This window comes from Nomia melanderi, chromosome 3 (assembly GCF_051020985.1).
Source record: "Nomia melanderi isolate GNS246 chromosome 3, iyNomMela1, whole genome shotgun sequence".
NCBI classification, from domain to species: domain Eukaryota; kingdom Metazoa; phylum Arthropoda; class Insecta; order Hymenoptera; family Halictidae; genus Nomia; species Nomia melanderi.
The window spans coordinates 2462131-2487376 of NC_135001.1; the positions used below are offsets into that span (position 1 = coordinate 2462131).

Sequence of the window (25246 nt, forward strand, 5' to 3'; positions counted from 1 at the left end):
CTCGAACTGCTTTTTTCATCTTCACAGGTCGTCAGATAGCGGAGGAAACTTTCCATCGGCACCGCTGTTTCGAGTACGATGATATTTTTACGTACCCTTCCACCAGCATGATGTTGGTAGCCCTTACGTCAGAGGTATCACGGTCAATAAATTGTTTTCGTTCCCATTATATCAAAAGACTTAGTATTTTCAGTCTCAACCGCGAACTTTCCTCGATCGAGCCCCATTTTTTAAATATTATTAAAACATACAACCTGAACGTACAAATCTAATACTTTTGAAATACAGATCCTAACACTAAAACTACCAGACAGATCAAAATGACCCATTCCCGGTTTCTTCTGTTTGCAAATATTAAAGAGATGACAGATGTTTCTCTGAGAAATGATTAAAGAATTGGATTTAGCGATACGCAAATTGAATTGTAAATCAAAAGTTTCCACGGAGAAATGTCAACAGTCAATTTAATTGCTTGGCAGTTTTAAAGAAAAAGATATAGATAAATCCTCTTGTTACGAAGTGAAGATCTTTAACACTAAAATTACCGAGCAGTTGAACTGACTTCTCCAAGTCTGAGACTCTAATTGATTCACAATTCATTTTTCGTATTGCTAACTCAATTTCTTTAATAATTTCTCGAAGAAACATCTCTTATCTTAAGCAATTGATATGTAATTTATCTTTATCTCTTCAAGGTTTTGTACATTTCAAAGATTTTTCGTCTGCAAAGGGTTAACAGATTCTCGTTTTAGTGGAACAATCGAAAGTAATCCTCTTGAACGGACACTGCCAAGAGAATGACGATTAGATCGACGTTTCTCTCCGTCTGGTTGTTTTAATGTTAATGAAAATTCGCGGGGGCAGCGCATTTTCCGTCCGCGAGACAGTTGTTTGTTTAAGCGACTCCTGTCGTCTGTCAGGGTCCGCGAACACGTGCGCGTTATTATATAACGTGACAAAGAGTCTTTTTATCGGGAACGCGTTATTTCTGTCGCGAGGTTATTTTACGAAAGCATTTTCGTCGGTATCGAGAAAAGAGCATGACCAGATACGGGGGGCCAAAGGCGTCCTTAAACCAAATTGAACTTGCGATAGGCCATTCGATAAGTAACCAAGAGAAAACGTTTTGTACCAAGTTTCCACCCCCGGCCACGAGCAGGACGATCGTAACACAGAAATACCAAATTACGTGCTCCAGTTTTATTTTTCCGATTTGATCACGAGCGAATATTCTGGAAAAAATTAGACACGTTGCAAACATCGAGAGATATGGTATAAACAGACCTTCTGATGTTTTTGGTTGAAAGTCTGAATTGTTAAAAATTAATTCTTTGCACTCGAGAGGTGACTTCCACACTTGATTTCATTCAGTAAAACTATAAAATTTGATATTTAATATTATACTATGTATACTTTGCGGTCATCATCATTAATAGTTAACACGAATGCCGAACGATTTCATAGAGTAAAATACGTAGAATGGAGACAATAGTATATTAACCCTTTGCACTCGAAAGTTTCTCACTAGAAATATTTAACTGTTTAGATTCGAGAGGTAACTATCACTCACTACTTGATTTCATACAGTAATACTATAAAATTGGATATTTAACCCTTTGCGGACGAAGGTTCTTTGAAATGTACAAAACCTTCGACAGATGAAGTTAAATTATATATCGATTACTTAATTAATCGGAAAGTAGGAAACTACGTGCTAATCTCTTGCTGTTTCACTAATTAAATCATTTGTTCGCGACTTAGTTTTCCAAATATGAACATCTGATCTCGCCGGAATGTCGACATTCGTCCGCAAAGGGTTAATATTATACCTTGTATAACGCATCAATTTGAGAAATACTGAAATAAAATAGCTTTGTTCCTCAATGCACTTGTGATTCCTCTTCGAGTTAATTTCACAAAATATCGTCTTTCTCTCATCAGAAAATGTTAAAATATTTCTAATGGAAAACTGCCGAATGCAAAGAGTTAAGATATGTTTGAGGAAAAGTGGATTGTTGAAATTTTTATTATACAAGTGTGAAGAGACCAAGGCTTTACACAGTGGATGAATGGTTTCTTGTAACGTATGTGACTTAAGGTCGTGGAAACGCAGGATAGCTTCAGCGGTAAATGGCGGAAGTACCTAAGGACACCAGTAACATTTGAATTTCATGAGGCTAGCATTCTCTAACTCCAGATAAATGAAAACACTTGTAAACACGGGATTCAAACCACTGACCGCGTAATTTATGCGAAGTCTTTTCCACTCAAAATATTTTATTTATCGTAGTACCTGTAAATGTACCTGGGAATGAATTTTTCATTTCACCGATGCTCTCGTTGGCACGAGAACGAAGATTATGTCAGATGTCCCAAATATTCATAAAGCTTATCGCAAATTTATTGCTGAAATTTTTAAGACTCTCGAAACTTCCAGTTCTCGGGATAATTTGGATTACTTTCGAAGACCTCGGTTTTTCTAATATATAGTTTCACTAATAATCATACGTTTGTATATACAGTAGCGTTCAAAAGTTCTCAATCGTTTCTGTAGTTTCTCTTAGACAAGACTTTAAGGACTTTTCGCTAATATGACATATAAAGGACATATTTCGTGGAAGAATACTGAAAACATCAACACCATCTATTCTCCATACATATTTCCGTAGAAATAAATAATAAATAATAACAATGAACTTTTGAACATAGCTACGAAGATAAAATAGTAGTTTCTTTTGAATATTCATCGATATAAGCATGTCCTTGTTTATTATATTAATTAAAATCCTTTAAACACATCCTACCGAAGAAAAATTCCAAAAACGATCTAGAACTTTTGAACGCCACTGTATATACGAACGTATTATTAGTGAAACTATATATTAGAAAAACCGAGGTCGTTCGAAGTAATCCGCAATACATCAGATAACGACCCGAAGACAATGGCGTTTGAAAGTCTGCATTTTTCAACCACTGTTTTCGAAAGACAAGTTTACAATGAACTATTGAAATACTTCAACGTTACACATGGACCTACTTAAAACTGGATTTACTGAAAAATACTCTATAATGGAGTATTTCCCGCGATAGCCACTGTCGCGTCGAGTATACCCGAGGAGACGAAAGATTGCGAATTCCTCGGGCGTAAATCAAGCCACAGAAGCGTCACCGAGACGTCCGTGCGTTTTCGTCACGAAGAAGGGAAAACCTTCAAAGGAGAACGTAAATCTTATCTGCGAGATGCAAGTACCCGCTAAGCTCGTTTGGCCGTTTTACGAGCGAGCGCGGGTGACCTCGCCAAAAAAGGATCTTTATTCCATGATGAAACCAGACGAGGAAAAAAAATGGTAACATTCGTCGCGCGAGGAGATAAGAAAAATTGGCGTGGAAATAACAGACAATTTATTCGGTCGCCATCCCTTAACGAAGCTACGCGCGGCGAATGATGAAATGCGGTTAGAGCGAATATCTAGAACATAGAACTCAGAATTCGGATTATAGATCATAGAACATGAAAACTGGAACATACATGGAGTAACTTTATAATATTTCTAGTGAAGGTATCAAAGGATACCTTTTGGAATTTTAACTTATAATTGTTTCTTCAGTTTAACCGTTTACACTCGGAAGTCTTGAATATTTCTAGTGAAACAATTTCCAATGAGTTATAGATGACATCCTTTAAAATGAATTGAATGAGGGAATATACATAAGTTAAGAAACAAAGTTATTATTTCAACATTTCACATATTTATGGATCATAAGAAGCTTAATGTTATATGTAAGACTTTATGATTTTGGTATATCAAATCGTATGGTGACTGAGAGTCACTTTTCGAGTACAAAGGGTTAATCATTGTTCCTCGATTGAATGTTAGACGTTTCTTATAGATGATTCTGTAGTCGTTTCCGAGTTTAGTCGTATATTCTGAATTGACTTTTCCAATAACGATTATAAAATTAACTACAGGAAATGTCCAGAATTCAATTGAGGACAAATTATTAAACCAAGAAAATAATTTTAAGTTCAAGCTTCAAAAGGTACCGTTTGACACCCTCGGTAGAAATAATTTTCAGTAAAATTTTCGAAAGGTGTCTTTTGACATTTTCGATAGAAATAATGTTGAAACCTTGGATATGGATACGGAGCGAGTTACGAAAGAATGTGAGGTATAAGTACACTATCTACAATTCAAAATGGCAAGTTAAATATTCTACGCGTACAGCATGACTAACAACGCGCTGTCAATCGAGAATAATCGGTGTCAAGAGAAATGCGCATATTCAACGGGAGATATCACGGATGTCAAGTTCAAAATGAATATTCCTCTTCTTAATGTACATAATAATTTCGAAACTAATATGAGCGTAGCGTGTCCCGTTTATCTGTGGTCGACTCGAATGTATTCTGCGCTCTGAATACTTTCATTCCACTGAAAAAGATTGGAATTACGACAAATTTTCGATAGTAAAATAGAATTTACCATGCGCGCGTCTGTAAGGAAGCTACGAAAATGTCTTTGAAATCTACAAGAACAATGACACTGCGGTCATGACGAGTATTAGATGGCAGTAGTCCGACGGTAGACCAGCTGACAGCGATTCATTACACGATATATTGGCGCCTGAATCCCATTAAAACTGACCAAGGATTTTCCACAACGAGTACCGCGATCACTGCTACCATTTACTATCGTATTTCCGTCCCGATTTCGAGCGGGAATCTTAAAGGCTCGGGCTAAGTTTAGGAGTACACGATCAATTTACCATGTGCAATAGACGAATCCAGTGGACTGAACGATCAATCGATGATAATTCAATTATTTGTGACTACTTCGAGTAAATTTAATCCAATTGACACTGGATCACAATTGATCCTTATAACATAGCACTCGTTAGATACTTAATTTAAATGGTAAGCACGGAATAATTATTATTTCTTATTTGTCGAGATACTTTTCAAATATATTAGATTATGTTATTTTCAATATTATTAGTAAAAAGGATTGTTTACACTGATTTCTATGGACTATTTTTCAAAGGGTTTCAAGTCAAACATTACAGTAATACAGAGTTATTTAGAAAATGCTTAAGAAATTCGGAGAGCAAAGGGTGAAATCGTCTTTCGAACATTTCATTTCAACTATTAGCACTCCAGATGGTTTTGTAATCTATCAGTGAATCTGAGCAATTTTTATAGTACTCCTAGAAAAAGTGAACAATGTTATAACATTTCTTAGACCTTTTATTTCCCTTCTCAGTTCAACCTTTGGATGTGCGGGAAATTGAATAATCTTAGGGTAGTTTGTTTAAGATTCATTAAAATTTTTAATATTATAACTGGTGCAATATTGGAGCCTACAGAGCGCAAAGGGCTAAAAGCTGAATTGATTAATATTTCAATTGGTTTATACTTCAGTTTAGGTACTACTAAATCAACTTCTTGAATCATTTCTTAAAGAAGCATCTGTACCTTTGCAGTCATTCTAAAAGAAGAAATTAGGAACTTCATTTTGACCCACCTGGTAGTTCTCGTGTTAATGTTATTAAATAAAATTTTGTATAAGAAAGCTCGTTTAGAATAGGTGTCTATAATGTAATTTTAATGTGGGTCAGAAGTGATTCTATATCGATCAGCCGCGTCGATATCTTTGGAAAGTCTTACGAGGTTTAAATAAGGTAACGCTCTATATTTTATGTACTTGATATCTAAGGTCGGATCTAGATTGCCACAGTTCGGAGCTTTGCCGTAAGACACCTGAAATGTAGGCTTGTGGAGCCCTCACGAGCTGGAAGTATTAAATAGAGAAAAATAGGGGAAAAAGGCATGTTTTCCTGTATTTAAAGTTTTTAACCTATGGGTACCACTCGCCCCTTGAGACACTAGGGTTTAACCCTTTCGGTCACGAATTATTTTTTCCTGAGTCCACTTGAATGTGCGTCTTTAGTTTTATTCTGTGATAACACAATTTGATAAGAGATCGACACCATTGTCAAATAGAATATACGATTGCGATAATATGAGGACAACGTTTACAAAACAATCAAATTTACCGGATTTAGATACACCAAATATTTATTTGGTATGTCCTTATATGAGGCAAACAAAAAGTCTGAACTCTAATAGTCGTTTAAACTGTGTAAAGCGTCTTAAAAGATCCTCTTCAGTGCAACAAATCCATAAAAATGTTTCAAAACTGATACATCCAGCGATAATGCAGACTTTAGTAAAACAAATACAGTAGTGAATCAAATGCGAAAGAATTGTAATATATAAGGTGATCGATGTTGAATACAAAAGTTTAATAACGTAAAGTAATTAGATAATATGTCTGTGGAAGAATAAGTGACACACGAAAACTGAAGATTCTCGTGACAATGCATATGTTAAACGATCGATGCAAAGTCGAAATGATCAAGAAGCAATGTTGAACAAAAATGTTTAACGTTAGATTTACGAACGTTCATTCTACACTTTATTCTATTAGTCCTAAGAAACTACGTCTTTATTTATATACATCGCGAAAATTATAGCTTCAAAATTAGAGTACTACAGTCTGCATTCACATATATAATCGTACGAATCAAAATCAACTTAAACAGCTGCTAACGTTTAAAAAACCTCAATATCCGTCAAATTTGACGTAAATCGTCATTATCGTAACCAGCTAGACGTCCAACGTACCAGTTCTAATCCCAATTAATTCAAAACAGTGTCTAAAAACTCAAGCTTTTCACAGCAGCCATATTAGAGGAACGGTGCAAAGTGAAATTCATCGACGAGCAAAAGATGTTCGCTTAGAGAAGAGATTCACGGATGCTCGAAGGAAAATGGTCCATTCGGCGACAGAAAATCGGAGAAAGGATCATCGGAAAAGCAAGGACGGACAACGGAGCGGGTCTATTTCGAGAATCGGCCGCAGATCGGCCTAGCTGCGTCGAGCATGACCGCGCATCCAGCGGCGGAGAAACCGTCCGCTAATTGAGACGCCAGAGGCATCGACCAGAAACCAAAACGGAAGCTTCGCGCCCGCTGTTCTCCCGTCACGAATGTCCCCGACAAAATTGTCCCCGGATCCCGGCTCGGTGTAATTCCACGCGATCTCGGTTCTTGATCAACGAAGCGAGTCGCCGAATTTCCTGCAGACGCGCGCCGACGTTGCCACCTTGGCTCCCGATTAACCCGCTCGTTGCCAATATTCTTTTCCCCAGGATTTATCAATAAATAATCCACCACACTTCCCAGACGCCGATAATACGCTTCAATCCGTTCGCACCTGACGTATATCAATTTTATTGTCCCGAAGAAATTCAGGAATTCTAATTACCCGACGTCTCGAATGTAAAATGCAGCTTCGGTAACCTGTTTTATCGATAGACTACTGGCAACTATTACATTTTGCACGTTTCCTCTGTGTAAATATCAATTTCAACCGTAAAGTAGCCCACGCGACGATAAATTACGTCGGAACGAAGTAAGTAAAGTTTCGATTCGAACAAGCTAAGAATTGAAATATCTTCTAAGTAGACTTTGTTCTGTTTTTGACGTGCCGGAAGCTCTCACCGAGCGGACACGATGATTGAATTAATATACAAGCCGTCCTGTATATACAACAGTTTGTTCGAGGTATTATTCTCGACGAAGGAATATTGGGTCGCTAAGTGGAATAACTAATAATTCTTGTTTTCGTTAATTTGTTGATAAAAATAGGAACTCGTGCAAGCGGTACTAGGCTATTGAACGTGTACGTCGGTGAGTAACAGTGTGTTCCCGAGATAAAATATACGTGTTTCCACCGACTCGTGCTTCATTTAACGATACCGCGCTTCCGCGTTTGATCTTGCTTCTTTTTCGAACATACACATCACAAGTTACGACGTACACACCGACGTTACTTGGCTTGTCAAGCGGTGCGTTTCATTCAGAACCGCTCTGCCCCTGAGCGAAGACCACCCCCATTTTGCCCGATCCGCCTCCATTTCTTCTCCGTTATCGCAATCCGCGCTTACAATTTACTTTAACGACCGCGGGGAACCGCTTTCGGTTGGGCGGCGATCAAATATCGAATCACTTTCCGCTAATATACATTGTTTCGCGATATTAGTGGCACAACCGCGAACAATATGATTCCGAAGACGAAATTAACTTCAGAAATACCGCGTTACGAAATAAACAAATTTCTCATTCTTTTCTTAGATATCCTTCTGAAAATTGGAGTATTCCACGAAACAACAACATTGATGATTTCTGGTTTTTTAAAAGATAAACGAGCGATTTGAGACTTTTATACTCGATTGTCATATTATAATGTATTTTCGATGTAATTCGGTTCATTGGAAGAATTACTACATTGTCAATCAATATTTTATCAGTTATAAAATTAACCATATTTTCTTGCTGGATATTGATTTAGTATTATGTGAACTGAATTACAAATCGACTAAGATCAGAAAGTCAATTTAAAATTGAAAACTGCAACTATTCGATGGATTGACGCGTTGTCTGCCAGGAGAATTTCGACCGTTTCGTTGTAGTAAGATTTATTACTTTATAACAAAGGCTAATAGTATTAGAAATAATTATTATTGTTATGGTATTACACTATTGTCTAGCTTCTCGTGTTACTAAATATTTTGATCCAATATCAATTTTCTTATTGTAATTGTTCTCAAGCAATTTCGAAACTCCGGTCACCGGTGACCGCCGTGGCAGTCAACCTGTTAATAACCATAAGCCTAGGAAGATCGAAGAATATCCCTGCAGCATTTTCAGTCAACAGTCTCCATCTTTCTCGGAAAGCTACCATTCCTTTATTTAAATCCGGATGATCTTTCATCGGGAAATATCGTTTGGACTATCATCAGTTGCCGACGGGGATGCATAAAACCAATCGCAATCGCTAGATGTCCCGACACTCAGGTCCGAACGGTTTCGAGAGATATTTCGAGGCTACGTTTATAGTTCCATCCATACATAATCGCGCGTCGTTGGTCTGACGTCGATAGCAGCGTCTGCACCGCCGTAATCCCACGTCATTACTAGCTGGCAGACTTATTTATACTCGCCAACGAAGTTAAGCGGCCGCCACTACTATTTAGACCTGTTGCAGCCGGAATTGGAATTCCCCTGGTTGCACGGGGCGAGAGTGGCCACCGTGTGCCTCGACTCTTCTTTGGCAACGTCTTTCCCCGATCCCAGCTGCGGCACGGTGGCGATCGGATTTAACCGTCGCATTATGATTTTCCTCGAGACCATACTCGTTTCACTCATTCTACCGTCAACAATTCTCAAGCACGCGAGGGGATATTTTTAACGATAAACAAAGATATTTTGTATACGATAAGTTTAAGTACACTTCAAAGATAGATCATTAATAATAACAAAATAGTCGTATATCGACTCATGTATAAGAAATAATATGGATGTTTAATGAATTAAATTAAGAATTTTCATCGCGAACCTTAATTGTCATTATACGGTAAGGGATTAACCGTTCCCTTACGACTTGGCTCGTGACTGAAATCCATTAACTTGCCAGAGGTGTTTTTAATCCAAGCGAATCGGGAAATATTGTAATTTATCGAATGCGCTTTAACGTGCCAGTCAAGATAGAAGAATTAACTGGTCCTCTGTGTTCATTTGCATGTGATAGTAATGAAATATGCGATGTAATTTGCTTTACCAATTATTACCTGATTTCTGGCCTAGATTAGGCCTGTCCCACTTCGTTTTTTACACTGGTCCCGTTCTGAATAATCTCCGTAAATTATTTTATTCGACGGGAGATATATAGTCGGTTTATAAAACGAAAAACGATAGTTTGCTAACGGGGAAAGTAGCGAAGTACAATGCAACGTTGTTTTTAACCGAGACCTTAGCGTTACGCGTGCGTACTCGCTACGCGTTCATTCGGCAAACGGCAAACACGTCGTCACTGTATCGGGAACAGCAAACATTTGTACAAAATACGGACTGCACGAATGTACACAATAATATAAAGCTTCCTATTGTTGTCAAAACCGTATAGAAGTGACGTGGAATGCACAGATGCGGTAAATTAAGCGGCCGATCCCATATAACTGGTCCACTTTCAAATATAACTATAACTATATAGATTATGTATATATATATATATTCTAAAATTTGGTAACTATGTAGTTAGACCACCACGATGTGGTGAGTTCCCAACCAGCCGACAGAAATGTTTCAATAAATCCTCGGCTCGTGCTTATTTACCGACGCCCGACAGAACAGATCCTGGAATCGACGATTAATGAACATTTCCCTTAAATAACGACCATCCACACTTAACAAACGATCGTAGACCATGGAACCATGGAAAAATGAAATCTCGTTCGATACAACGGAATTTCGTTATCTACGCATTCGAATGACGAACAGAAAGTAACGAATCAACCATGAATATTTTCATTACAAGTATGTACAGAAATGGGATCACGAAATTAACTTCAATTAGATACCGAAAATTGAGAAAACTCAATTTTCTTTCTATAATAAGAAAACTCTTATTTCTTTCCTTTATATTTCGTTGGGATGAAACAGCGGTTTTCAAAGTGATCAATTTTACAGAATAAAAAGTGGAACAATTTGATTAATTGTTAATTCATCTATATATATAGAATATTATTAAAAAGATATAGGAACATGTGTACCAAATGATCCAAATAACGCAGCAAGAATTGAACCCTTTAAATAGATTTGTTCCTTGATTGTATGATCTTTATTCAAATTAATTTCAAAGGAAATCGGCCACGTCTTATCGCGAGATATTGAATATTTCCAGTGGAAAAGGATATTTCCGACTGCAAAGGGTTGAATGTTTCGATACTAACATTTGGAAAAGTCGAAAGAGCGGAGCTGATCACTTTGCCCTGTGAGAACGCCTCGAGTCACCGAATTTCCAACGCGACGGAGGTCTAAATACGGATTTCACCGAAAACGTTCGCGGTTCTTCCGATCTCCAAGCTACAATGTAGGGTAAATGTCAGTTTACTCGCGGAAGCTCCGGTGAATTCAAATATTGACGTTGGCCGCGACAGCCTGGAATTTTCTAACCGCGTTCCCGTTCCATCGTTTCGCTAATGATCGGACCGAAACATTTTTAGAATACACGGTTTACAGCTGCTCGAAGTCGCACCACGTGTATGTAGCTGCGTGTACGCGGCCGGTGTGGGAAACGAATAAAAATCTGTTTGCCGGAAATATATACGACGGACCGCAATTCATTGTGCAAACGATCCCATGTGTTAAAACAAATTGAACACGCGGAACACAAGTTTTTCGCGTGAAACTGCGCTTTTAGGAAAAACCGATTCGAAACCGCGGCGCGGCGTGTTTGCGCATCGCCGGATGCTTCTTTTCCTGTTGTTTTACCAATTTCCGTAGAATTTTCTGTGGAGAAAGGTTAATTAGAGGCGGCAGTTTCAGTAAAAGTAACCGCTAATAAAATCAAACGATAATGAAGTTGTATATGTACAAACATTTGTTGAATTTTTTTTTATTTAACTCCCACATAGCCGTAAAGAAAATGTCTGCCGTATCTTCTATTTATTTTCGCGTGCGCATATAATTAGCCATACGTTCGAATTCACCGGGAATTTCACAGCGTTCTGTGCCGTATGATAATATGTGATCGTTATCCGATAAAAAGAAATTACCGGAACGAAATTAACCGGAAGGAATGGAACGGCCATTTTTAACTCGTTCTTTCGCAGGCTTAGCGGCGAATTGTGTATCGTTCTTTTGGTCGGCTGCTGTCGCTGAATTGTTCTTTTATCAAGCGCTAACGAGTTCTATATTGTTCTTTTGCCGAGTGCCAGCGAGTTCTAAATTGTTCTTTTATTGAGTGCTAGGAAGATCTTTCAGCGGGACCTAACTTGGTCTAACTCGATTTCGATCGCAACTTTTTAGAGCGGGTTCGGTTACAAGGGGAATTGAGAGCGTAGGCAGGGAGCTAATAGTAATTTTCTTACAAATGTTTCAATTTAATATTATCTACCGAAGTTAAATGTACCTCCGGATATACCCCGTGAAATTGGTTCGCGAAGCGGTGAAACTCGCGGAACAGGTTTAAATCTTTCAGAAATATTAAAAAAGACCTTTCAATAACGTATCACGCAATCAACCGCGTCGTTCGTATAATCGTATGTAATTGTACCGCCATCGTTGCATACGCATGTATTTACTTAATGGCTTAATTCGTCTCCACTAATTAGTGGTTGATAAATAATTACACATTAATTCCCAAAGGATCTGTGATAAATTTGTGTACATACACATTATTCTTCGTGATATATTTCACGATTATCGCTGTGTACTCGTGTATTATCCGAAATCCTGTTTTCCGAAAAAATATTGTTATTAATCGCGTTACTTGGTTTCATAGTTTTGATCGACGCTCGCCTATGTACATACGTATCAGAGGCTGCATGACGTCTATGTTGAATAAATTATATTGTTTGTATCAAACATCGCAAGGCTACAAGGACGGAGATTACAGGAGTTCCCAGTTTGTAGTTTCGAGGAGCCTTGAAATAATCATGGCTGTGTAAATCGCGACCATTAGGGGATCGATGTCCGCTCGTGCACGTAACGAGGCCAACGAAGTCCGGGCCGGCGATTTTGGCGGAAACATTAATCGCGCGCGATGACGCCATCGCGGATAGCAGCTCACAAGGTCATGACAGCATCGGTGACGCTGTCACGAATCATTCCGAGCGAAGAGCGGCCGGAATACAGCCATTATGCATATTTTCTCGGATAATCCGATTCCCTTGCTACAATCAATCGACCGTCGTTAAGTAACATCATTCGGAACGTCACGTTCACCGATAATCTCAATTTCATCGTTCACTCAATTTCTAAATTAAAGATAAAGTACTAACATTCAAACGTAACATATGCTACATCAACAAAGCTCCATCGACATTCCCCGCTAAATCATAAATTGCTTTCTAACGTTAAAACAGTTTCTGCCATTAAAACAGTGTCCCCGTGAAACGATTCCTTCAGACGCTTTCACAAATTCCTGGATTCCACGTCGAAAACGTTTGTCGAACAATAGAAAAGAAACTTGTATCCGAGGCGAGAGTATAATTTCTCCATGGTGAACCGCGAGGGAAAATCATACGCCGTTGCGTCGCCGGATGCTGAAGCCCGCCGTTTATTCTAATGATCGGGAGACCGTTAATCGTCAAAGGGAACGATTCGATCCAGCCGTGAACTCTTGAATCGTATTACAGCCGGGCTGTCGCTCGGTGCCAGAAGATATTACGAGTGCTTAGAATTTTATCGAAGGTGTGAATTACAGTGGCTGCGGTGTCGTCATCTTGCGGTCCACGAGGCACAAGGTCGGCCGGCCTAAACGCGGGTCGAGATTTTTGTCGAGGCTCGCCGCTCGTGCCAAGAATTTCGCGATCCACGAGACGCGTATTCTAATTGCACACCGTTCTTTCTACACCGGCGTCGTACGACATCCATGCTCCCCGCGTACCAGCCCCCTCAGCATCCGAACGATGCGAGGTGTCTTGTCGAACCGTTCTCCGATTCAACAAATTGGAGTCCGTGCCCTCGGACTGGTTCACGACGGGTCAAAGCGACTGACTCTACTTCTTTCATTCTTATTAAATCGTAGAGCTAAAGTAATGGATTGTTGCTTGAAATTCTGCATTTAAAATAAACGTTGCTCTCCGAATTTCTTAACCCTTTGCACTCGGAAGTTTTTCAGTAGAAATATTTGAACATTTTCTAATGAGATGAAGACGATATTTTGTGGAACTAACTCGACGAGGAATCATATGGATTGAGGAACAAAGCTATTTTGTTTCAATATTTCTCAAATTGATATGGAATATAATATTAAATTTTATAGTTTTACTGTATGAAATCAAGTGGCGAAAGTGCAAAGGGTTAAATATTTCTAGCAGGAAACTTCCGAGTGCAAAGGGTTAATATTATATTTTCTCCATTCTATGTATTTTACTGTATGACTCTATGACTTCGAGTGCGAGGGGTTAATCTTAACACTTTCATCGTTTTAGGTAACGTTCCTTGGTATAGATTTGAAAATTAATTCGTTCAATGACGTGTTCCACGAACGGAATTTTGTATTTATAACTCTTTGCACTCGGAAGTTCTTCGCTAGACATGTTCAACGTTTCCTGGTGAGATATGGACGTCCGTTGGAACTAATGAGAAAACGTAGATAAATTAAGAAACGATTATTTTAGTTTGATCTTCTGCGTATCGATGGATTGCACAAAGCTTTCTGTGTATAAGAGTTTCTAGCTTCGCCGTATTAACCAAGTGGTGTCTGAGCCTCGCCTCTCGAGTGCAGAGGAATAATATTTCTACGAGATGTAACAGAGTTAAGAGTTGGAATTCCAATGAGTTTCAGTTGGAATTCCAATCTGCAGTTAAAGAGTTCAATTATTACTACTATACCTATAATCTATACACGATGGAAATGAATTCAATTTAATTGGTAAATTGTGAGAAAACTCGAATTTCTAAACGAAATTTTCCATTTCACGTGGACAGAAAGTTTCCTGTGATTTCTGGATGAAGTTTATTGAAAAATTCGAAACAAGGACAATCCATCAATGCAGTGATGGAATTGGAATTGTGACGGTTTCGTTTGCACTGGTTGACTACAGGGCGCAAAAAAGTTTGAAATCGCGTTAAGTGGCGAACGAAACTAGGGAGAGGAGAAGTTTAAAAGTGGTCGTCGATGCGATTAATCGAAGAAAGAAGGGATGGCACGGGACGGCCGGGGGGAGGAGCGGTCGCAGGACGCCGACGCGTAAACTCGATGGCTCTTTCCTAGTTCGGAAAATTCGTCGCGCAAATTACTCCCCGTGCTACTGACGTCCAATTAATCATCGTAATTTTCAGTTACTTGGCCGGTTGACAGCTGTTGAATTATTCTCCGGAGTAAGACAGAGCAATTTCAGTGATTCCTTTCACCCCTAGCTGCCTCAACATGTTCGGAACCCGTTTTTCCCTGGCCCGACTTGCACGCAGGTGAATTTTTGTCGGGGATTCAGAAGTGAAATAGCAATTTTTATAATTACACAGGTAAGAACATAATACGACAGAGAAAAATGGTTATTCTCTATGAAACAGCTTACAACTGAACTGTTCGCGTTCTTAAAGATATTACGGTCTTAATGTCGTCGGAATTTCAGTAAATTTGTTTCCTGTTATCATTTGGATAAAATTGTTTACGGCGAGGTGACAGAGTATCATGCATCTTCATACAATGTCTTTTGGCAACAGAAAGTCCGCTACGCTTCGCTCGCAGTTTAATAAACACAGATTTTGAAATATCCAATATAGTCCGGAGCATTATAATGAATGCGGTAGAAAATAGTCAGCCATTCATTGATGCACTCAGTGAAGTCACCAGATTCCAACGTGAAAATAACATCATTTCGAAAGAAAATCGAGAAATACGTTCTATTAATACGTATTCACTCTCTAACGTTAGTAATCCAATGATAACTTGAAGTTCTGTTCGAAAGAAAACATCGAGATCTCTAACCGGTTACGTTCGACACATTTTCATCAGCTGAAAATCTAGAGAAAGTAGCAGTCTAATGAAAATGAAGGTTTAAATGTTGACGTGTATCATGGGGACACTGTGGCGGAACGTTGTTCTGCGGATGGCGTGTAATCCATGCGGCCGGCGAAGAACGTTCGACGAAATTTATACGGGCACGCGGTGCTCGGTACAAAATACTCTGCAATTTAGTTGATGCGCATTAGCCCCGCGTTTAAATGCAAATACGATGCTAGCTGGTTATTAATCTCGCCTTAAGGTAAAACACGCTGGATTTACGAGGTGATGCTAACCGCGAGGAGTTCTCCGGATGCGCGGACATCCAGCGCCAGTATAATTTTTCCCCTCCCTTTCCCATTCGTCTTCTAAATCAACGGTTTGCAAAGTTCCTTGGTCACGTGTCACTGACAAAAATACACTTTACAACGTTCGTTTTCGTGTACACTGGCCGCGACACCTTATAAATCGACTCTGCTCGGCTACCGACCAATGGGAATCGAAATACTTCATCTCAATTCTGAATTAACGTTAATTAATAATCATCTCGCTGAACGCTGAAGGGAATAAACTCTCTATTGAGTCGTCTAACCTATTTGAGATTGAATGATGTAACGGTGATTTCGATATTTTAATTTAATTCGGTTATTTTAATTAAAGTTCATTATTGAAATGAAGGAAGATTAATGTTCTTCCAGTATTTATGACTTCGATGTATGATTCAGCTTTTTTATGGAAAGAATTCTTGGAAGTTTGAAAGATTCTCGTTCAGAAAGTGTTCGTTTTTGTAATGTTGTAGAACTCGGAAGATTCTGCCGCTGCGTCGCCATTTTGTTCCGCGTCGGACTCGTATTCGAAAGTTGTAATGGTGCCAATGGAAGTTTCTTATTTCTCCTCTACGGATGCGCTAAACGCAAGTGTTTCTTTATGAGAATAAAATGTGCACATAATAATCGTTGATGTGCAAGAGGGTTAACGCGGGGGACAACTACAGGGATGACAAAGTTAATACTCGTTTTGGCATTGATTTATCACGGCACCATCACGGTAATTTGTCGTCGATGTTGCCGGCGATGATTTATCACTTTGCGTGCGATTGCTTTTCCGGTTACTGAAATGTTACTGTCGCCGATTTTAGTTCGGGAAAAGGAACCAATGAACGATGTGGACAAAATAGCGATGAAATAATAGCGGGTGGAAATAGAGTGGCGGTGAATCATGGTGTGCGATGACAGGCCACCTTTCCTGCTTCGATTTCAAACAAATGAATGCACCTTGCAGACGACCTCGTGAAGAACTTAACACTATTTCTACCGAAGGTGTCGGAGGACACGTTTTGAAATGTTTGCTTGAAAATATTTTCCAATTTTAGATTCTAAATTGACTTTCAGACTTTTCCAATAACGATTACCAAATGATCTATAAGAAACGTCGAAACTTCAATCAAAAAAATGATTAAACTGAAAAAATAACTGTAAGTTAAAATCTCGAAAGCTGTCTTTTGACACCTTCGATAGAAATAGTATTAAGCTTCAGAATTTCCTTATCAAAGTCGCCTACACATGTTTACACACTCGTAACTCATCGAAATCATTAGCAAAGACTCGGACAAAACTATCACGAAAAGTCACTTTCTCTTATTCGCAGGCTACTGGGGTCTTCGAAGGAAAACACGAAATGAAACGGTGTTTCTCCGTGCTTCCGCTGTTCTCAACTATAAAAATGTAAATTCCTCGGGAGTCTGGATTGTAGAAAATATTTAGTGGATGGCTCAATACACTTCTATACGTTTTGCATGCTATTCGCCATTGATCCCGGCGCAAATGTAATCTGAATACAAAGGGATCCTCTAGTATATATAAATGAATAAATAAAAGTGATCGAGTCGGATGAGAGGTGTTCGAGAGATATCCGCTCGATCATCGATAGAAATCCACGGAGCGGAGTCCGATCGAAGCTTGCTCCCGACCTCGGAGCTATTTTAAAAGTGCGTCAGCAGCAGGCTTTCGATCTACCGAATCCATGGAGCATGCAGCAACGGGAATGAGGAACGATTTATCGGAATGAGAGTGTCTCGATTCGAAGCGACCCGCTGCTTTCGAGGGTAGTATACTTACTTATACCTGTCCAACGGTAGGTATATCTGCCAAAAAACATACGTGACCTAGAGGGTTTCTTATGAGTGAATATTGTTTCCTAAATATTTGTTTATTTTAACGCTAACCATACCGGCACTTTTCCTACTGTATAATCGGATAATATAGGAATTGATATAAAATTAATTAAAAATGATTCAGCAAAATTATAAAATTTTGAATTCAATATTAAACCTGTAACGTGTTAACACGAAACATCGAAACAAAATAGTTCTGTCTAAATATTTTATAAAATATTTCCGCTTAACCGAATTTGAACATCTCCCGAGAGTATTCTATCAAGCTACTGTTAGTTGCCATCTGTCCCGTTAATTAGTTTTTATCTAATTCTTAAGACGCATCAACGTAAGAAATAAAACCCACGATTTCCTACTGAAAAATCAGAAACTCGCCCTGTTAGAGGGTTAACCGTTCGCACTCGTATATCATGTTGGAGATAATACACATTTGTTGTAGAACGTTGGACATTGTTTGAAAAAGTATCACACTTTGAAAGATTGTAAAATGAAATATTATTAGAATAATAACCCTCGATATACCCATGTAACTTTGAAGTCACATATCAATATATTAGCATCTTGTTGATTTATTTCATTTTGCACGGCAAAGACAATAAAATTAAGTAATCAGTTAACTTGAACTTGTATACGCTCATGCGTGAAAGTTCAACGTCATTGTAACTTGAAAATTACAAAATATATTTGTCGAATGAAATTATTGAATATGTGGATATTTATTAATTTCATACTGCATAGATTTGGTTATAGTCACGAAAAAAAATTCGGCCCATACGAGGATAAGATAATAAACATGAAACGTTAAATTCTCCATTGTGAATGACTTTAATTCTTCCCCATAAAAATAAATACAAGCTTATTTATATTCTGACACGCTTTGTCACATTCCGTATACGAGTGCAAAGGAATAAGGGTTGATGCAAAAAATGTTAATGATCGACACGAGGGTTAAGCCGCGGATTGGGAGCAGGGGCGAACGTCGCAGCGCGTCGGGTTGCGAGCGGAAGCTCTTTCGCGTGCCGCACCGAACGTAATCGTCGCTTAGACAACAGCCGCGTTTACTCGACTTAAGCCGTTTCATTTGCGCGACAAAGGGACGATTATCCGACCTCGTTCGCGCCCGATTCCATTCGCAGATTGCGCCACCTCCGCTTCCGAGCTTCAGACAGTCGCACGTTTGTTCTTTATAATTGTCGCCGCGATTATCCCCTTCGCGCCTGCCCCCGGGCCGCCGGAGCGCCGTATAAACTATAAAAATCCATCCGGAATCCCTCGATTGCGTCTCTCGTTCCGATTCGCCATTAGAGATCGCTGCGAGCCCATTCAACCATCCCCTTGTTTGCTGTTTTAGGCTGATCGACTGCGATATACACTGTCAGCCGCGAGCGCAACGTTTCATCAACTGGATAGGCGGATGTTTTCGTTCCCGGCCGCGTACTTTCGGTAATTTGGTGAATCGCAATTCGTTGCGCGACCGAATGGGCGAATTGTTGCAACGACAATGAAACGCGATAATGGAGAAAGTGTCGAACGAGCGATAAACATCGGCGAGAGCGCGGAGATTAAAGACATTTGCGTCGGAGTCGCGGAAATTGTGTCCGTTAGCGACTTTCTGCGTGGGAACGTTAGCCAGTTCTGGTTTCGGATTTATAGTTTATGTGCGGAAGGGTTTATGGCATACTAATAATAATAAAAATATCTATTAGAGCCTATTCAAACATCCTGTGTTTGCTATCTCAGGCTGATCGATCGCGATACACACCGTCTACAATGTTTGCGATAGTTCTCCGATCGGAAGATCGAAATCCGCTCGATTTTCTGTAATATTTTTTAGAACAGTGGTAATACGATATACGTTGTTAATTTGTGAACATTAATTTCATATTTTTATGACGCGTCGCGTTTACAAATAAATGCCGTTGATAGAATATTTCGAAATTCTACGAGTTCCTCTTACTTAGTACGTATCCCATTCCCAGCGTTTCTATTATTTCGAGTAATATACCCTTAGAAGAATTTCTGGAACAAAGCACGGTGCAGTGTGCACTCATGGTAATCTCACGAAATGTCTGACCATAAACAGACTGTATCTCCGTGATTACCTACTGTTTACATGGCTGCTAAAACTTTGCAATCCAACTAATACAGTGTTCCTCTTGCCGGCGAGAGGTCAAAGGAGCATTACGAAATAGAGACAAATAAGACGGGGAACGAAGATAAGCATAACTTACACCGTCACATTTTATTCCTAATTAACACGTCTTCCAGTTGTTCGTTTAACACTAAGACCTATCGAATGGGTGGAATCGACCCATTCCTAGATCATTCTTCTGCAGCTATTGAAGGAACAGATGCTTCTTAGGGAAATGAGTATCGAAATTGATTTAAACATACGCGAACTAAATTATAAATCGATTGAAATCTCAACAGACACAATATTGGATTTTCTATAGGAAAATTAGAAAGTCATCATAACACTCGTATTCTATTGTGGGAATGAATGTACGAATGGATGATGAACATGTGTGGAAATAGATGAACGGAGATTATGCATGTGGTTATGCGTGTTTGGAATATTCTAGATATACTGATTTTTTAAATGATTAATTTCTCGTCGCTAATGATATTCATTCTAATGAATCTAGAATATTCCAAGTATACATGAAATTAATGCATGGTAACAGAAGAATGTTCTGGAAGGTGTGTAAATGAGATGAAACTATGCGATTGTATAAATAGGGGGTGTGCTTGAATTTCGGGGCATTGTGTATTTTGACGAGTCGCGTATTAAAATATTGAAGTCGGGTTGTGCGAGCGTGACGACCAGTAGTTCTTAATAACGCGTATGTGTGCCATTTCCTTTTAAAATTTAATTTAGTGTGTGTGTGTGTGTGTGTATTATTTTGCGTGAACTATTATTATTTCCTAGACTACCAAACTCGACGACCAACGATCTTCCATTAATCTCCTCTGAATCGTATTTTACTAACAAACTAAATATTTTACGAAATACCTAGATCCATTACCATCAACGAAACACGCTGCTCGCGAAGGTCCGCTTCGGAAGACGATAACTGCTTGAAGCAAGGGGCCGGGATTAACGGGGAAGCAACACCCGAACCGGAGCTAATTTTCTTTCTTTCTCCATTAATTCCGGGGCTCACGCTTAGCAGACGGATCGGCGAGGAACCGGAGAAATTTATGCGGGTGATAATTCAACGTCTGCCCCTCGCCGCACGACAATGATAATAACGATGGGAATGATTTACTCGGATTATCCGTGGCTTCGAGCGCAGCTCCGCGCGCAGGCCAGCCTGGGGCCGCACGTGTTTCAGAATTAATGCTTCAAGACGGCCAAAACTATGTCTATCTTCGACACGTCTACATGGAACGTCCGCTCGACAAGCGGCTGAAATTATCCGCTTGCCGACCTACCGATCCGACGCGAGTTATTATTGAAATCTTCGGGCGATTCCGGTTAGTGCGTGCCCAACCACACCGGCGCGGCGGCCTTTAATTAAACAAATATTTACGCTCAGGAAACGTACGCGGCACCCACGTGCTACTCTCGGTTCCCTTCTGTCAGGATCTACGGGGAAGCTTCATCCTTCGTGGACGATTGAAGGAAGTCGCTCTAACACTAATCGCACCGGCACTTTTCCGTAATCAGTCAATTAACTGGTTGTAATATAAAGATGAAAAAGTTAGATGATTAATGTTTTGTAGCGAGAACAAAAACAAAAGGAAGGATGAACATTGAAAAACCAATTAACCCCTTGTCCTACAACTACGAGTGTGACCCGTGGTGAAGATTTTCAATATGATTCAACAAATATATGTATTACTCAGTTCATTCGAATTCAAAATAAATATTATTCCTCTGTAATCAACTATCATACTTAAAAGGAAATATAGGCGTAAAATATGCCTAGAATTTTTCTCTTTTTCCAATAAATTATTAATGACAAAGTAGCCGTATCGATCATAGTTGAGAAAGAAATCATAGGCAAAAGGGTTAATCGGATAGTATAGGAATTGATATAAAATTAAGTGAGCTAAAGGAAACGCAGAATTTTAGATCCGGTCGTTTGACCGATTTCCGATACGGTTAGTATTAAGATCTTGCCTTATGATACATAAGTGTGTAAGTTTATTTTTTCTTATTTACAGCTGTCCTTTACAATTTGTCCGCTTGGATATTTGGCAGATTTATGTATCGCGGTGAAGTTATCATGTGGGTTGTTATTTTTGTTATTTCTCGCTTGGAAGGTCTTTAAGGTGCTTGCTTTTTAGCCTCCTTCCGAGTATAGTTCTAAGTGTTCCCTTGATGAGAAGGTTACAGCGGTTCTGAATTGTGAGTAAGTGACGAAAATTTTGGATTAAATGTAACCATCAAAATATTTCTCTATTGTTTATTGTTAATCGTTGGAGGAGATGCAGAGATATAGGAGGAAGGAAGAATTTTTCTATCTTCCTAGTAAATCGTTGAAGATTGAACAGCGGAGTTGTGAAATAAATCGTAGGGCAAAGGTTGACGTTCATTGATAACTGAGAATCCCCTGGCAAGTACTAAGAGACGCTGGTACTTTGGGAATTGAATTTTCCATGAACTGATCGATTGAATTGATCATTGAATTTTCCGTGAATTGACGATTTCGGAGAGATTAGACCTTTTTACTTAAAAAGTAGATCATATATTATCTTCCGTACGTAGAGTTTAATAAAAGAATTTTCCTTTGTTACTATCGACTCGAGTAAGGAAATCGGACGTAAGCCCTTGCAATATCGTGACGAACTCATACAAGTTTCTAATAGAATTTAACAAATATAAATATTCTTCAATCCATTCGAATGCAAATTACATACTATTCCTGTTACCAGTGATTATGCTTTAGAGCAGACGTTGACATAGAAAGACAGGAATTTTCTCTGATTTTCGATAAGTTATGAATAACAAAACAGTCAGATCGGTCTCAGCTTAGAAAGAAATCATAGGGCAAGGGGTTAATCTTAAACGAAGCGTTTTAAACGAATGCGTTCGCAGGAAAGACACGCTGTGATTGAAAATTCAACGGGGATCAACTGAGTGGCACAGATGAACCGGCAAGTATAAACGCGATTATTGTTAATCGGAAGTCCCAATCGCGAGCGGTGTTCACCGGGCGTTCATCAGACGAATTTACGTTCTCTGTTCAAAGCGAGTTCGTTGCCAGATCTAAAACCGTCTAACCGACAATGACGTAGAATCTGAGTAAATCGCTCCTGTTGTCCCTCATTTCGCATTAATGCGCCGCCCCGGCTAATCTTTCTTATTCCGCGTTGTAGCGCGTCGCTTTGTCGTGTCGACTTCATTTCGCATCAGAACCTCTCTTTGTCTTCGATCCTCGGACGCAGTTACCGCTAATGCGATGCGAAAGATCGAACAACGCAACGGTACGCCGCGTTTACGCGTGTTCCTCTGGTTCAGGTTTTCAATTGTTTCTGGGCAAATCGAGGAAAAAACGAAACTAAGTTAGACTCGATGAATCTTCTCGATTAATTCACGTTTCTGATAGAAGGAAATGATTTCTCGTTTCGTTACGTTTTAAGATTTATCGCGTGTGACAGTTTGATTTAACATTGAATCTTTTCAACGAAGAAATTGATTGATATTTCGAAATTTTCGAAATTTCAAGTTGAGATTGATAAGAATGGGATGAAATATATGCTTGAAGTAAGACGAGACGAATAGAGGAACGTTAAATGTTATAATGTTAGAGAGGAAACTACAAAGAATGATTTTATTTTGGCACAGATATTTCGGGAACAGTTCGAGCCTTGGCCTTTTAAAAAATTCGGTGTCTTCGATCAGTAACATCTGCCACCTCTTCGAATCTTCCTCCGTCATTTTCACGAAATCCCAAGAATCGAGTGATATATGACCATGTTTTTGAGGAGCATCTACACGAGTAGATGAAAGCTTCTTTCATCGTTCCCATGAAAGTCGAACAAAAAAATTCGCTTCATCGATAACAGTGTCCGGTTTACTTTAGTTACGACCAACACGTGCAGTTTATCGCAGCCATTTGCGCGACTAATGTAGTTTATTTTCATCCCATTATCAAGTTACGACAAAGATCCGACGCGTTTTGCCACTGGTCGCGTTGTTTTCGCATCGGAACCGTTGCACCCCAACGAATCGCGGGACGCAGAAAAATCAATCCGATGCTCGACGAGTAAACCGGTGTTCAGAATTAAGAAACCATAGGAAGGGAACTTCCGTTTCGAAGCACAATTTCAGCCACTGGCTTCTTCGCGCGCCGGCGTTCGATAATATTTTCGGTCCCTCTCCATTATGTAACGGCGAAAGAAATTCATCGAGCACCAATTCGAACGCACATAGAAACGCAAATTATTTTCGACTACGACTGATTTCATTTCTCGACGTTCCAACGTATTATCCGTCGACGGAACGTGAAATATTCCGATGAACACGACTAACGGAATATTCACCCTTTTGAACCCCTTTGGTAATCGATTACCGATACAGACGAAAACAGAACGAAGACTTTAAAACGTTTTTACCAGAGATCTCATTTCATTTTCAACTCTGCAGGCCCCTTAATGGAGACACTGTAATTTTATTTAATTTTCGTCCTTGTTCATTAGCCGAGAAAAAACGCGAGCTCCGATATAACTATCCGCAGTCCATTCATTGCGTTTTATTCCGCACTCTCCCGACTTTCTTCGCTAACGGTACTTAGTGACGCGTTTCCGATAATATTGCCACGATTTTAACGCTTACAACAATAAAAAGATGGAACTTATGCGTGCTCCGTAGTCCTTCCTTCAAGAGAATAAACGAACAATATCCGCGAATTAAATGTCGATTACAGGCGTTTATCCCAACGATTCATTAACACTAACCCTTTACGTCTCGAATTACACTATCGTCCGAAAGAAAGAACGCATAAAACGAGCACAAATATGTTCATCACGATTATTAAATCATATAACGATTAAATGAAATCCAACGAAGAATCTCGTAAGAAACCGCAGTACTCCGAAAGGTAGAGGATTAAGAGGAAATCAAGAGGAACGAAGAGGAACAGTGGAATATTGTTTACAATCGCGTTTATTCACTGTTCGTGGAAACCGGGCATAACGCCCGGTCCGGTCCAGACCGAATACAGCGACGCGCCAAATAAAGTTGGTAAATCCCACCGAAGTCGGCGATCGAAATAAGTCCGCTTATCCTTGACTGAACATCAGAATGAACGCGAGAGAAATCTCGCGCCGCCGCCGAACAAAATTCTGTGTTTATTTCTGGCGAGCGCGAGCCGCGCGTACACCGGAACCTCTCGATAAATCGCGAAGAAATCGCCCATGCGTCTCTTTAATGCATCCGGACAAGCTAACAGCGATCGTAGCCGATAATATAAAGGACAACCAGACGACGGCCGCGGATAGAGAACCCGGACGACTAGAATCCTGAGACACACGGGCCAGTAATCGA

The 25246-nt window shown here is 39.4% G+C and overlaps 1 protein-coding gene across 12 annotated transcripts in view; it reads right to left on the reverse strand.

Annotated features, from left to right (window-relative positions):
- Positions 1–25246, reverse strand: part of tmod (tropomodulin) — a 109023-nt gene that overhangs the window by 82936 nt on the left and 841 nt on the right. The gene's annotated exons all lie outside the window — the stretch shown is intronic.